The 15,184-nt window shown below is 40.7% G+C and overlaps 1 protein-coding gene across 7 annotated transcripts in view; it reads left to right on the plus strand.

Annotated features, from left to right (window-relative positions):
* Nucleotides 1-4,434: 4,434 nt before the first annotated feature.
* The window catches only part of TGFBR3 (transforming growth factor beta receptor 3), a 179,190-nt gene continuing 168,440 nt past the window's right edge, over nt 4,435-15,184 (plus strand). For all 7 annotated transcript variants that reach the window (XM_084637452.1, XM_084637454.1, XM_084637455.1 and 4 more), the window contains exon 1: nt 4,435-4,696. The gene's annotated coding sequence lies outside the window, so the exon portion shown is untranslated. The remainder of the gene's footprint in view (nt 4,697-15,184) is intronic.

The following is a 15,184-nucleotide window of genomic DNA, read 5'->3' on the forward strand; positions in this document are numbered from 1 at the left end:
GCAATATTGTGAACCTTGTTTTATTGTGTAATTGTGAAAGTGTACTTGTGTTTTAAGACTTGAAGAGTATAACTAGCGACTAATAAAGGACCTATTTAATGAGACACCAGAGATATCTATATGCAACAATATACATTAAATACTCTTACTTCTTTTGCCACGTTTAACATGTAATGTTTGATGACTTTCTAAGATTGCGGAACATAGATTTTTGCTGTTTTATCACTTGAAAATGCCTTTGGGTCTCTCTGATGTTGCTATGCTTCAGTTCATGAGGGCAAAGGCGAGAAAAGCAACCTTTTGAATGAAAGGATTAGGGTTAACATTCTAAGGCGGTCACCTATGGTAACACTATTGAATACTGGTCCATCCAGTGTTGGTACACAGTTCAATTTCTTGATGTTAGTATATTTCAGTTATTTTTAAAATTAAAAAGTTTTTATAAGCTTAGAGGAAACAATTTTTTTATTTGCTTACATATGGCATGAATAAATACAGATTTACAGCTCCTTGCATGCAAATTTATCGCCTTAGATGGCAAGGCTAAATTGTGCATCCAAGTCATGAAATGGGCTATAAATGCAATAAAAATAAAGTATTCAAAAGTTTAACCAATGAAGGGAGGGGGGGCGCGCAGAATATGCTCTTCACCTGGGGTGCCATTTGATCTAGGGCTGGCCAGCCCCAATGACAAGCACCTTCTAAGGGCTGCTCTATACCTTATAGAATTGGGCTTGAAGGGTCTAATTCTGTCTCAGTTGAAATCAATGGGAATATTATCATTAACTTCAAAGGGAACAAGGGCATGTTCTGACCCTGATCCTGCAATGATTTATATACGTTTCACATACCTCACTGGTCCATTGATTTCAATGGAACCCTCACATTGGTACTTTTAAACACATGTATAAATCTTTGCAGAATTGGGGCCTACATTAAGATTTAAAATAAAACAAAATACATTCCTTTTTCTCTAGCTTGATTTCATATCTAACCAATATTATTCAATTTGAATATGTGGGTATAAAGTAGACACAGAATAAATTTCTAAAATAGCAAAGTTTGCATTTCAGAGTTGCAGTATATTACTTTTCCTCTTTATTCAGGGACTTTCCCCACCCATACCTCTCTGTTACACACAAAGAGTCTGCAACCTGGATGTAGCCTGAAACTGATAAGATAGGGGCATGTCATGTTCTAACATGTAAAACTTTCCAAACACTTACAAAATTAATCACAAAAAGAGTCTAGGTGGGTTGAGACTGCCATGGAACAGCCCCAACTTTTGCTTTGTTTGTTTCTGCGGGTTTTATAAGATTACTTACTGAATTGTTTAATCTAAAGTGAGTATTCATGACTGCAGCTGTAGATTCACTTGGTAAAGTACCACTGAAATACAGAGTAATTTCAGAGAATAAAGAAAGATTTTGGGCCTACTTCCAGGAGGTGCTCAGCAGTGAAAGTGAGTGTCTGGTATCTCACAAGCAGGCCCGGAATGGTTTGTGCTGCAGGAAGTAGTGAGTTAGTATTTTAAGAGGCATAGTAAAATTGGGGGAGGGGGCAAGGAACAGCTAAAAGACAAAGTATTGGTGGTAGTAGCAAAGTATTTTAATTGCAAATTGAAACATGTAGGCTGATAAATTGTATCCAACCAATCATTACAGTTCTCTGAAGGAGTCATAGGAACATAGGATTTGCAATACAGGGTCAGACTACTTATCTCCATTGAAATCAAGGTGCTTAGTGTGCTGCACAAACAGTTACAACAATTACAATAGTGAAATAGATTCAATGGATAAACCTTGCTAAAAGCATCCTAAAATGTCACTCACCTCTCAGTAGCTTAGTTTCGCCATAGGTACTTGAAGATGATGATGTTTACTTACTGGGGTGTTGTCAGGAATCTGGCTCAGTTTTATTCTCCCTGATGTTAATGGGAGTTTTGTCAATGATTTCAGGGGGAGGAGGAGCAGGCCTTTAATTTGTTAAAATTTGTGGAGTGCTATATGTGATAAGTATGGTGGTTATTTTTAAAGGGGAAGTTGGGGAATGGACATTAGAGCAACATAAAGCAGCCTTTACAGACCCAAAAATCTGCCTCAGTAATTAATTCTCATAATAATTAATTGTCAGAGAGATTAGTATTAGCAAACCCATTTTACAGTTTGGTAAAATGAGGCAGAAAGGATTCATCTATTATGAACCCTTACCTAAAGGTGGCTGAAATTTTTTTGACAGAACAGTTTTTCATTAAAAAAATGCAGTTGTCAACAATCAAAATGTTTTGCAGGAACATATTAATTTTAAAAAATGATAGCAAAATGTCAAAACAAATAATTTAAACTTCTTTGTTTTGATAACATCCAAATATTTAGTTTCAAAATAAGGTTTTCAATAATGTTTTGTTTCAAATACTGTTTTCATAGTTTAGATTTTTATATATTAAAATATTAATTATAATATATGTACACACAGTTAATATATATAATAATATTTTAATGTAGTAAAAGTTTGTGAATTTAATTGAAACCACAGTCAAGACAAAACATTTCAATTTTATTGAAATATGTTTTTACCTTAACAAAATGAAACATTTTGATTTTTAAAAATAAAACTATTTGATATTATCTAAACAAAACATCTAGATGGTCACAAATCAAATTTCTATTTTTTTTTTTGGTTTTGTTTTGCAGGAAGTTTCAAAATTTTGGCTTTTCATTCCAACTGGGAACAATTCTTCCCCAAAGTGTCAGAATTCTCCACAGAATGGAAATACTTGTTCCCAAGCAACTCTGCCCTTAACTTCTGCTGAGTTACAACAGGGATGAATTAGGCCCACAGAGGTTATGTCACTTACTGAAGGTCACGCAGTGAGTTCTTGACAGAGCCAAGAGTCGTGCCTTCCAGTCCAATGCAGTTACAGTTAGCTCACTCCACTTCTCACTAGCATTCTCTTCTACTGTTCTGCATAATTAAAAGACCTGATTCATTCTATTAATATGAGTCAGTTTGAAGGTTATTATAAGCAGAAGGGAGACTTCCATCTATAAAACAAGGAACTTGGCACAGACTCGCTCATCTAACTTCTTGAAGACAATAGCAACCAACCATCTCCTTTTCAAATTATTTTCCTTCTTCTAGGAATTACCACGGTTATGTTTTCCCTCCAGAGTTATAATGTACATGAAATTTAAATGTCCTGTTAAATGTTTACGTACAGTATTAGCATAGAAAACAATTATTCAGCCTGTTTATTACAACAATAATTAATCTTCTAGCAGATCAGTCAATACAGTTCATAGAGAACTTAGTTACCTAACATGGATCTAAAAGTGCCCTTGGGACATCCCAGCCAATCACTTTGTGACTGTATAATTCCTATATCATCCTAAATTGCTCCATGATTCTTTGGGATCTGGGTTATTACAGTGGATTAGGATAAGGTGCATATGTCAGAGAAGGTTTTGTCAGTAAAATTCAGGGTTATACAGCCCAAAATTAGCCAGCTGCAATAGGATACAACGGCAAAACTGAGTTTTTTCAGTATTAGGATGTGTTGGAGTCAATTTGTGTGTGCATCTGTAATAGCAGAAGCAATACTTGCGTGTGTGTCTGTATATAATAGTAGAAGCAACACTTGATGTGTCTTCTGATGGTACTCTTTGGCAGAATCCATCAGATACAGATGCTGAATCTGAATTTTTTTTTGGTAACACTGTTGCACTGTAGGGTCCAGATTTATAAGATGCAGCAAGAGTGGCAATATTCTCTATTTAGGCAGTAGAATTTGGGAGACTGCAACCAAAAACTGTCTAGATCCAGGAAGATCCACTGACAGGATCTGGATCCAGCTACAGCAATATGACTAGATATTTTTTTAATGTCAAAGGAGTGCCTTCATCTACACTTGTCCGTTATTAACAGGCAGAATTAGGAAGATGGGGGGGGGGGGCATGGGCTAGATCGGGCAATCTTTTGCCCAGATCTTGAAAAGACAAAGTTAAAATATCGCAAACTTGTCCTGGAAAAACGGAGCTGGAATGTTGCATAACGTGTCTAGGGTTTAAACCAAAGTAAAACGTACAAGACAAACTGCGGGCAGTGTGTCTCGCTGCTTGGAGGACGAGTCCCTCCCTTCAACACGCTGTGCATGTCCCCGCCTGAGGAAATCTCCCGGCCCCGCTCGCCGCTGCAGCGAGGAAACAACCCGCCCCGGGAACAGGGGGGAAAAAGGCGAAGGAGCGCGCGAGGCTCATCTCTCAACTGGCGGAGGGAGGGCGGCGAAGCGCGAGCCGGCCGGAGGGAGGAGGAGTCTCCGCGGGCCGAGGCTCCGCGCGCCCATCACAGCGCAGTCCCCGCCCCTCACCCAGTAGCAGGGCCGCTGGGCGCTGATTGACGCGGCCGGGAATCAGGCCCCGCCCCGGTGCGTGTTGCTCCAACTTGCTGGGAGTCGCAGCCCGATGGGGTGAATCGCAGGTTCCTGGCGGAGCGGGTGGCCGCTTCTCTCCTCCTCCTCGGGGCGACCAGGGCGTTCGCAGGCAGCTCGGAGCGGCTCTCGCCGCGGCCTGTTCCGCCCGGGGCAGCTGGCTGCGGATGGCGTAGCCGGGCTGCACCCCTGGAGCGCAGGGAAAGTTATTGCCCGTTTCCTCTGAAGTGGCTCCCGGGGGGCGTCCCGGGCTGACAGACCCGCTGAGAGGTAGGTCTGGGAAAGCCGCTGCCCCAGCAGCAGCCGGGGCGGGGCGGGGGAGAGCAGGGGGTCCCCGGGAGGGGAGGCGGGGGGAGTGAAGAGTTTGCAGGCTGCTGGGGATGCTTGTTCGGCAGCCTCCCCGCTGCGTCTGTTCGCAGCGTTGGGGCTGCCCGGCGCTTTCCCTGACTCTGCGGCTGCCTGGGAGCAGCTGACATCACGCCCACGAGCAGGGCTTCGGGGGCGCCCCCGCTTTGACCGGGGTGTGTTTACTTGCGGCAACCCACGTTCGGAGTGGGGGAGCGGTTTCCCTAGGGGGGCTTGTCGGTGGTGAGCCCGGCGCTTAGAGCGGCTCGCCCTCGGGATGCCCGGCTCGGCATCTTCCTAAGGGAAGAGGAAGTAACGCGGCGTGTAGTCCCGATGAGAGCTCACCGCAAGTGCGCTCAGCCTCTCTCCCATGTGTCCGTCTCCTCGGGGTTTGGGGGTCTCTGCGCTTCAGCTGCGGGGTGTCAGAACCTTGGCGAGAGCCGAGTCACGGGGCCACAGTCTCCCCCCGTTACACCCGTGTCACGCTCGCTTGCCCCAAAGCATAACTCGCCTTCGTTGGAGTGCATGGGAATCGTTAACGGCAGAATTCTGTGCTCTGACATTTAAATTGGCCCGCTGACATTTTCTGTGTGCGGGCTGTGAACTCAGGAAAATGACTGACTGTAGTTCCAGCATATTGTCTTCTGTTACATTCTTTGCTATTGTGCAAACGGTCCTGCTATTATTATTGGAATGATTTGTTGACCATGACTGTTTTTGATTCTTGGCAGGTTTAGATTTTAATAAACAAAAACATTCTTTTAAACAGTAGAGACTGAATTCTCACTTACACTTGTGCATCCTATTGATTTTTAATTGCATGGCACCACTATAACAGAGCAAATTAGGGGCCTAGACACTTATTTAGCACAAACTTGGGTCTTGTAGTTTGGTAGCAAAGATTTTTATTAGTTTTAGTATTATCTGGGGTTTGTTTACACTTCTGTGAGTAACTGAGTGACTTTGGGAAAGGATTTAACATAGGTAAAAAGAGGATGATAATGTCCACCACCTGGATGGGATGTTTGATCAATTCATTAATGTTTGTAAAGAATCAAAAACCCTGTAGATGCGGGAATGTTAGATGTGCAAAGCATTGTACTTGAATAAATACTGGAACTATGAGGCAGGCAGTTTTCCTAATAAAGACTACAAGGGTTTTAATGCAGATTCTTTTGTTTTTCAGACCCGTATGTTAAAGAAAGCTACAGAAGTTTGTAGTCAGTTAGTAACTATATATAAAGATATCAAGTCAAATTCACTATTGATATAAACGGGCACTTAAATCATGCCAGCAGAGAAGTTGGCTTATGAACTTTCTAGTATAGTATTGCAGTGTATGATTTCACAATGTTTAGTGTATTGGAAGATAGAACAAATCCCAGTAGTATGTCATTTTAGTAGAATTTCATTGATATACTACAGAAAAAGAAAGCTTTTGGTTGTTGACACCTGGGATTTACTGCTGCATATTTTGCAGTGGAAGTACTGCAATTCAGTAACTCCAGACTTGTAAGTATTTACTACTTCTGTAAATAACAATAATCAAAGTACTGCAATGTATGCAATTAAAGGAGAGTTAAATGTAAGTAAAAAATTATTGGACCTTTCACAATTTCAGCTTCACATATAGTTGCAAAGTTATGTCACTTGAAATTGAGCAGCACTGAGGGAGGTTGTGGTTGTTCTCAAAATAGCAAAAAGCCTGACTAAGTTGTTAAATAGAAGGGGTGTTTCAAGCATATGTTGAGGCATATATGTTTGCGCAGTGCCTTTTCCCCCGCTCTCTGTCCTTGTGTTTACTTTCTAGGGTAAACTCCATTATGTTGATCAAAATGATGACATTTCTCAATGACATTAGTTCTATAAATTATTATTATTAATTCATTTTAACTTTTCTGTGCATCATTTTCTTCTCCAATAGGTGTCGGTCAATATAATTTAGCTTTACTAGGAAACCTTTTTAAAGGATTCCTGTTTCTTGCGTGCAGATAGTCATTGTAATCTGTGTGATAAAATGAAAATACTTTGATTTTTCCCCCCCTTCTACTCAGAAATAAATAATCCTGTCACCTCTGTTTGAATATATTATTTACCTTTGTGGCTGAGGTGTGCATGTGCGGGCAAGCTGGCTGAAACTCAAACTAGATAAGATCTCGAAAATGCTAACTGACTGTGTAAATAGACAATTGGCTCCCTTGATTGAGGAAGTGTGCCCACTTTTGTTACTAATGTCCACAGCCTCAGACTAAGATGAGTTGGAAGTCTCGGATAGTGACAATGCTCAGGATTGCTTTTATGAAACACACACCTCTTAGAAGTTGAACTACCCAGTAACTGCAACTAGTGCAAAATATATATACTCATTTCTTTAGTAGCACTTCTGCAAAAAGTACCTTACCTACTGAATTCCAGGTACTGATTGGTTTTAACTAGAGCTGTATAGAAAATGTATAAAAATATACTCAAAAATATATTCTCAGCAAGAACTTTCATGAAAGTTTTCATGGAAAAATGTATTCTTTAGAACAACTTTTATTTAACCTATAAAGTGGTAGATGGTTTGGATCCTGGCTACTGGAGAGATTAGCCCTGTTTCTGGAAGATACTGCAGCTTTTGAAATCAGCTGAGGTGTATGAACTAAAAACTCCTCGGTTTAATCAGGAGGGGGTTGAGGCATATTGTTTACTTCAATGAAGGGTCCTCAGCGCAAGGGTCTGGACTTGATGACCTCTTGAGGTCCCTTCCAGCACTACACTTTTATAATTTCAGTTCTGGAACTTGCTTCCCTCGGTTGTTTGCTCAAACCCAAATTTGCTAAACTTGAGGTCACACTTCAGAGTTTCTTTTGTCTCAGGCTTTTTCTGTAAAAGTGGGGTTTAATGGGTGATGGGAGAGTCCTAGTTGGGAGCCGGGTTCATGTTGGGCACTTGTGCTAATACATGTATTTGATTATTTAGCTTTTGGACATATATCCAGAAATTCAGATAGATTATGTGAATAAAAATGTATTTGAAATGATCATGCCTTTTTCTTTTAACAAACACAACTTCAGCATTATAAGAACATAAGGACTCCTATAGTGGGTTAGACCATGGTCCATCTTTCCTAGTATCTTGTCTCTGACAGTGGCCTGTACGAGAGCTTTAGGGGAGGGTACAGAACAGGGCAATTTGGAGTGATCCACTTCTAGTAGTCAGAAGTGGGGGGTCACCCCGAGCATGGGGTTGTGACCCTGATCATCTTGGCTAATAGCCACTGATGGACCTATCCTTCATTAACTTATCCTGTTCTTTTTTGAACCCAGTTATACTTTTGGCCATCATAACATCCCCATGGTTATAAGTTTCACAAGGTGGTTCTGCATTGTACTTTTTCCACACTTGCTCTTGTTTGTATTGAACCTGCTGCTTATTAATTTCATCAAGTGACCCCTAGCTTTGGTATTGTGTGAAAGGGTAAATAACACTTCTCTCTTCACTTTTTGCCACACCACTCATGGTTTTATAGACTTCTATCATATTTCCTGCACCCCCAACCTCCCTTAGTCATCTATTTTCTAAGATAGACAGGCCTAATCTTATTTTTCCCTTTTCCATTTCCTTGTCATGCCAAAACATCCTTTAAACATCAGTATTATCAAGTAATACCCAGCTCTGAGGAATAGTATTTGTAAGTTAAGTGCAAAGCCAGCAGGGGGAACACCAAAAACTGTATTCATGTAGGCTCTTCTAACTAATTGCAATTAGTTAAATTTGGGGGTTGTACTTTTAATAGTGTTTCTTCAAAAGTGAACTGTAGTCCACAAGTAATAACATACTTTTACAATGTTAGTGCTAAAGTTGTCAGGATTTCCATTCTGTCACCAGGGAACTGTAGCTCCCTCAAAACCATTCCTACTGTTTAAGATTGCCATAAGATTTTTTGCTACAGAAGGGAATATTTTTAGGTATGGAAGTTCACCCTTTCATGCTTAAGGGAATTGTTAATGTCCTTGACCCATTGTTTGCTTATTTTATCAAAGGTCAAACACAAATGATTTTCCATTTTTGTCTGTACTGATCTTCTTGTTGTCTCTTCTGTGCGGTACTTACTTAAAAAAAAAAAAAAGCATTGTTTTTGATGGTCATATGTATGCAACACTAAGCCCATACTGTTTATCAGTAGGGTGAGTGAAACTTGGTGCAGCCAACTGGCAAAGACTTGGAGAAAACTGAAATCAACTAGAGCTTTTAAAAATATTTTATTTGATAATTTGGTTGCCAAATAAATATTTAGTTTAAATTAATTATCTAGGTGCATACAATTTATCCAGAGTGGTAAAAAAAAAAAAATTCTGTGGGCTGCAGATTAGAAATAGCTTTTTAGTGCATTTTGATATTGACCTTTAATTCTAAAAGATGTATGTATACAATAAATACGGGATTATTTCTTCCATAGCACTAATATGTATGGGGATTAATAAATGTACATGAGCATTTAACAACTTTAGTAGTATATTTATAGCTAAGCATACCTTAATCCACTAAGAAGTAGTAAAGTGGAAATTGCTTTTATTTCATAACCGTGGAAAGCCATCACACAGTAGTGGTGATCGTCCAGTAGAGCAGCACTCTGATGGCAGCAGTTAGTTCTGTTCATAGCCAAACTGAAATAAATGAACACAACTCTGAAGTCCTTTGGGGGATGGACATTGGAGTAGTTTCTTGGTCTATTTCCATCCCAGAATTTCTTGTTTGCTTATTTCACAGGAGTGAAAATTTCTTAAAACATCATTTGTTGTTGTAAGCAGGGTCCTTATGTTTTGCTGTATGCAAAGTCTCTGATTTGTAAAGCTCAGCAGAGCAGACTCTTATAGTCCTGAGATAGAAGCTTTTTAAATTGGTAAGTTGTGTGCTAGTTTATGACAGTATTTATAATTAAATAAGTGTTTTGTTTTTCTTGAGGAAACTGAGATATAGCAGTATTGTTTCACATGTGCATGGTGTGACTGGTAATTAAAAAATATTCATTGAGAATTTTTTCACTGCAATAAAAGTAAGTGTCTAACTTAAGTAATACAGGTGACCCAAGTTAGTTTTTATGTTTATTGTAACAGTATATCACAAGATTGGGAGAAAATTCAACTGAGAGGGGACTCTCCTTTTAAAAGGGTGCCTCTGTGACCTTGAAAAAGACTGGTTTAGATTCCAGGAGAATGGCTTATCTAAAGGTCATGAGCTGAAGCTGGTTAAATTTAGGACTAACATACATAGATTGTTTTTCTGTGGGAAAAGGTAGTGAGGACTGCAGGCTGTGAAGTAATTTTTATGATGAGGAGGAAAAGATGGAAATTCATTTAAAGCTTATGCTATATCTTCTGCATGCTATGCAGTTCCCATTGAAATCAGTGGGGTGTTTGTGTGCATCAGGGGCAATAAAAACTTCTGTAATGTCCAACAGTCTTACCACATACCATGTATTTGTAAAAAAAGCAGGGTTTTCTTGTCAGGAGCCAGGTAGGTAGACTAGGAGACTAAGGTCTTATCTACACTTGAAAGATGTTGTAGGTTAACCTGAGTTACTTTGTGATAAGATGCCTTACATCCATGTGCCAGAGTTCTTGTTGCGAATCTTCTGGTGTCTTACCCTGTGATAAGAAACCCACTTGGGAAGCAGGTTTACTATTTGAGGTTTCCTAAACTGTGAGATGAGTTTACCAGCAACAGAGAGTTCTGGCTGCATCCCCATCCTGAAACAACTGTTATGCATCTGGCAATCCTCTCCCTGGTATCCTACACTGCTTTGCTGGCTATCTGGATTGGCCTGTCTATTTTACCTGTGTGCTCTCTATTGCTCATGGGTCATCTTGACAAGATATAATTTCTCTGTTAAAGTGTTGGCCACAGCCAGAAGAGGCACTATGTGACTACAACTTATGGCAAATTCACACATATCAAGTAAAAAACTGATTATCCAGCAGCCATGCCCTGTGCTTGTCATGGTCCTGTCATAAGACTATTAGGGACATAATAAAGTCTCTGGAAGAGCTCTGCAGCTACTATGATTAGCTGGACCATATTTTTGACAGAGATGCCACCACTGAACCACAGCATATTATAGACTCCATTGAGGATACCCTGGCAGATGCAGATCCAGAGGGATTTATCCTAAAATTCAGGATCTCATCGGCCCACTGAACCCCAACTCAGACAATGCTAGAGACCCAAAAGACCTCCTCTCAAAAAACACAAGCAGAGGACCAACCTGAATCTTAGGTGGACATCCAGCTTGGGGAGGAGACCTCTTCCAGTAAGTATTATGTGCTGTATTACAATACAACTGTACTGGGAGATTTAAACAACTTAGATACCATCAGGATGCCACCATGTTGGGCTATCCTCCCTCCACCTCTTCAGCTTTTAATCTCCAACATGCCCAGTGTTCAAAATGGGGGCTGTGCCATAGCTTTTAAAAACTCTTTACTGTTATTTCTCTGAAATATGCAAACCCAACCACCACTCAGTGTTACCAGGTCCCACCTCCACAGCACTTGCCATGGTGCTTATTGCTCCATCTTTCTCCTGTCAGCAGCCCGCCCTTCTGTTCAAGAGGGCACCATCATGTGGGTAAAAATGAGAGATTGAAAGGAAGGCACACTTCTTGTAGCAGCAGATACAGGAAAGAAAAAGCACTACAAATGCTTTTCTGACTCACAGTTTTATTAATGCCTTCCTTCAGATTTGAGCAAACTTTAGTTCTTTTGAGGTAAATCATCCAACTCATGTTACACAGACACTTCAAAAAGGAAAGGGATTTTAAGGCATTCAAGTATACCCCTCTTTGGGCTACTATGGAATTTGTTTTTATTTTGTGGTTCATTTTATGCTGATCCTTGGGTGTTAGAGAATGATAGTGCTCTGTTTTGGCATGCTAGCTGCACAGCGGTGCAGCTTTCTCAGTATTGCTCGTATACCTTGCATTTCCTTTCCACTTCTGCACAAGCTCTCAGAGCACCATCCTGGCAAGTAATAGTATAGCACGTTGTCCTGGTTTGCGCATTGCTTTTTTTTAACAAAATCCTTTTCTGCCTTTTGGGAACATGCCACAGGGTAACATCCTTCAAGATAGGCTACCAAGGTGCTCATCCAGTTAGTAGCCTGCATCTGCTGCTCTCCCTCACCCTTCCCAAACTCAATCCCCAGCCTGCAGAGGTACATATGCAACTAATGGCCTCTCCCTGCTGGCCCGTCTTCCTCTCTGCCCTGCCACTGGCAGCCTGCATAGGTGCACATGCAAGTAATAAACTTCCTTCTAGGTGACCCAACCCATCCTCCAACCACGCCTCATCCCCACAGGCCCAGCAGTCCTACACAAACAGGGAAGAATGTCTGTCTGAAAACATCTTACCATCTCTAAGCTCCCTGAAGTCTGGGGAGAGTCTTTGGGAAAGGGATTCCAAAATCAGGAAAAAGCAACATTTTATCACTGTTGGCATAGAGAGTACAATTTGGACAATAACTCACTTTCCCCTCTTTCCCTACGTAGCACCTAACACGTTGGCATGACCATGGATAGGGGTACTATCAGTGAGTGAATATCTGACCAATCTACATATGAAGAGAGAGAACAAGGGTTGACATGTTTACTAACCTCAGTGTGTGGACAGAGGAGTGGAGGGAAGGTTTCCTTAAGCATGATAGAAGAGAAAAAGGACAGGGCACTGGCTAGTACTTCACAGGCACAGTTGCTGAGGATCATGGAGAGGCAAACAACCTTAATGGAGAACATAGTGACATTATACTGAAGGACACCACCCCAACCTACCCGTGTTCTGCAGCCCTCTCCCTCGGAACTCTGTATACCAGGATACACCCTTCACTTCAACTTCAAGGAACATTTTCTCAAAATTCCGTGCCACCAGATGACATGGAGAACCGTGCATACTGGGAGAACCCCCTTCACTGTCTTATTCACAGGACTCAGGTCCTTCTACCACCGTTCCACGCCCCAAGATGCAAAGAACATTTCTGACCCAACCCCCAAAACATACACAAATCTGTGACCACAAAAGCACTAATTTGAATGCATGCTGAACTTTTTATTTTTTTAATTTTTTTTAATAAGTCCTTTCAGTTATTCAGGTGCCCAGTTTCATAAGCAAGGGAAGCAGAGTTGACTGGAGGAATGTCAACATCATCCGTGTCCACAGATAATAGGACCAGAAGCTCCATTTCTCATTACAGAAAACAGCCCAGAATTTCTAAAGATCATGGTATCATGGACCTTTTCAGCCCAGCCCACATATTATTGATGAATCTGCCACAGTGATCAACCAGACCAGGAGCATCGTGGAGGAACAGCTGTTTCTGTTGATGAAGCCTGAGGCCTGCTTGGGAGATGGTTGGGTAAAGAATGGGCACATGAGTCCTTTTAATGGTTGTAGTACAATTTGGGAACCCCAGCTGTGCAAGTCCATCAATAGCTTTGTATGCATTGCCTAGCCATATTATCTGGGGGAACAGCACTTTCTTGATAGCAGGCCACAACTCCATTACAACTGCCCTAATGGCTGATCTACCAGCACCAAACTGGTTAGATACTCACTGGTAGAAATTAGGGGGTTGTGAGCTTCCAGATAACAATGGCCACGTGCATATCTACACTGAGGGGAACTCTCATGTAGTTGTTCCACAGTTGCAGCTCCAGGGTGAGCTCTGCATAGGGTTTCTAAGAAGGTGGCCTTTGTCATCCTGAAGTTCAGCCACCATTCCTGGTCATGCCAGTCTGTATCGCGATCATGTCCCACCAGTCAGTGCTTGTTGGCTGAGCCCATAAGCAGTGATCTGCACTGTGAATTGAGAAAAATCCAAGAATGCTCAGAGTCTACTGGCAGATCATTGCACTATGGGCGGTCTGCCTAGAATGCCGAGTGCTTATTTTGAAACAATTCAGGGCCAAGGTAGAAGTACTGATCCCAAAAGGAGATAGTTTAACTGGGGATAACAATGCATTGTGGATGCACTGCTCACACAACAACTTATCTGTGTTAAGTGATTCAGAACAAAACCCACAACAACTTTCAAATGTAGACACGCTCTGAATGTTTTAATCTTCCTTAAATTTACAGAAGCATTGGGGTTATACTAGGGATAAATTTGGTCCAATGTACTTGAGAATGATGGTAGTATGGTATTAACAATAGTCTTAAAATACTTTGTATTTTAGTTATGACAGGTTAGTCAAATTTTGTTATGATTTACAAAATTGCTATTCTGAGTTCTTGGGAAGGCTTCTCTTTGGTATGACTGCTACAGTTGTTCACATGAAAAGGCCAAATTATCTCCCCCATATGCAGCTTGTACTGTGTGCTAAGGAAGTCTCCAGAGGTCAGTAGGGATCAGTTCCTCTTAAGGGTTCTGAGCAGTAGTGGAGCCACAGTTGGTATAACTTGTTCTTTTCCCCTACCACCTTCTTGAATAGGGAGATATACACAGCATATCCCAATAGTCATAGATCCAGTGGCCTTGGTTCACCCACCAAAAGTTCACTAGGGTGCAAAGGTATTATAATGCTCCATGTGTTATAAGATTTGCATACCATTTGTGTAGGCTCACGGACTTCTTGCAGTCTTCCTACCCCACTCCCTCCAATCCTTGCAGTCATAACTAATTACATGCTGTTTGGAGCTTTTTTCAGCCCTTATGGATAAATGAGGGTTGTTTTTTTTTTTTTTTTTTTAATGTTCATTAGGCGATTGAAAGTCTTCCCTTTTCCTAAAAAACCCCAAGTGTTTTCACAAGTTGTAGTTGAATTGAAATATATGGATTGTAAACTCAGAGTGGCATGTGCAGGTGATGCACAGAAATTTGTGTGCCAAATCCTTTCGCACACTGTTTTGGAACATGCCTTTATTTTCCTATATTAATTTTTTAAGAACAAATATCTCACTTCAACTTAAATGTGCTTTTCTGCATAATAAATAGATTACAATGATTATCTGGTAGACAATTTGTGGGAGGATAGATGACGCCTACTCAAAGGGAAGCACCTTTTGACTCATTGTTTTACCAATGTTGCACTATAAGGTCTTCCCCACATATGTGGGAGAAGTTTCCTAACTCATAAATGTGCTTCTGAAGATTTAGAGACTGATTACTGACTGATGAATATCTTAATGGGATTTTTGCTTAGCAGCTTTAGGAGATAAACTGTTATGCTTTCTTTCTAAAGTATGTATTTTAGTGAGTAAAATTCAGTAAATGCTGCTCCAGAGTGAAACTTTTGTCTCTTATTGCTCTTATAAACATTTTAATGCATCTTTTTGCCATTTTTTACATAACTGTTTCCTATTATTTTAACCCATTTATCACTTTTAACTTCCTATTGCAAATGACCATGGGGAAGTTTGTTTGTAAAAACTTTGCCCACTT

The sequence above is a fragment of the Lepidochelys olivacea genome, assembly GCF_965140295.1.
Source record: "Lepidochelys olivacea isolate rLepOli2 genome assembly, chromosome: 8".
Lineage (NCBI taxonomy): Eukaryota > Metazoa > Chordata > Testudines > Cheloniidae > Lepidochelys > Lepidochelys olivacea.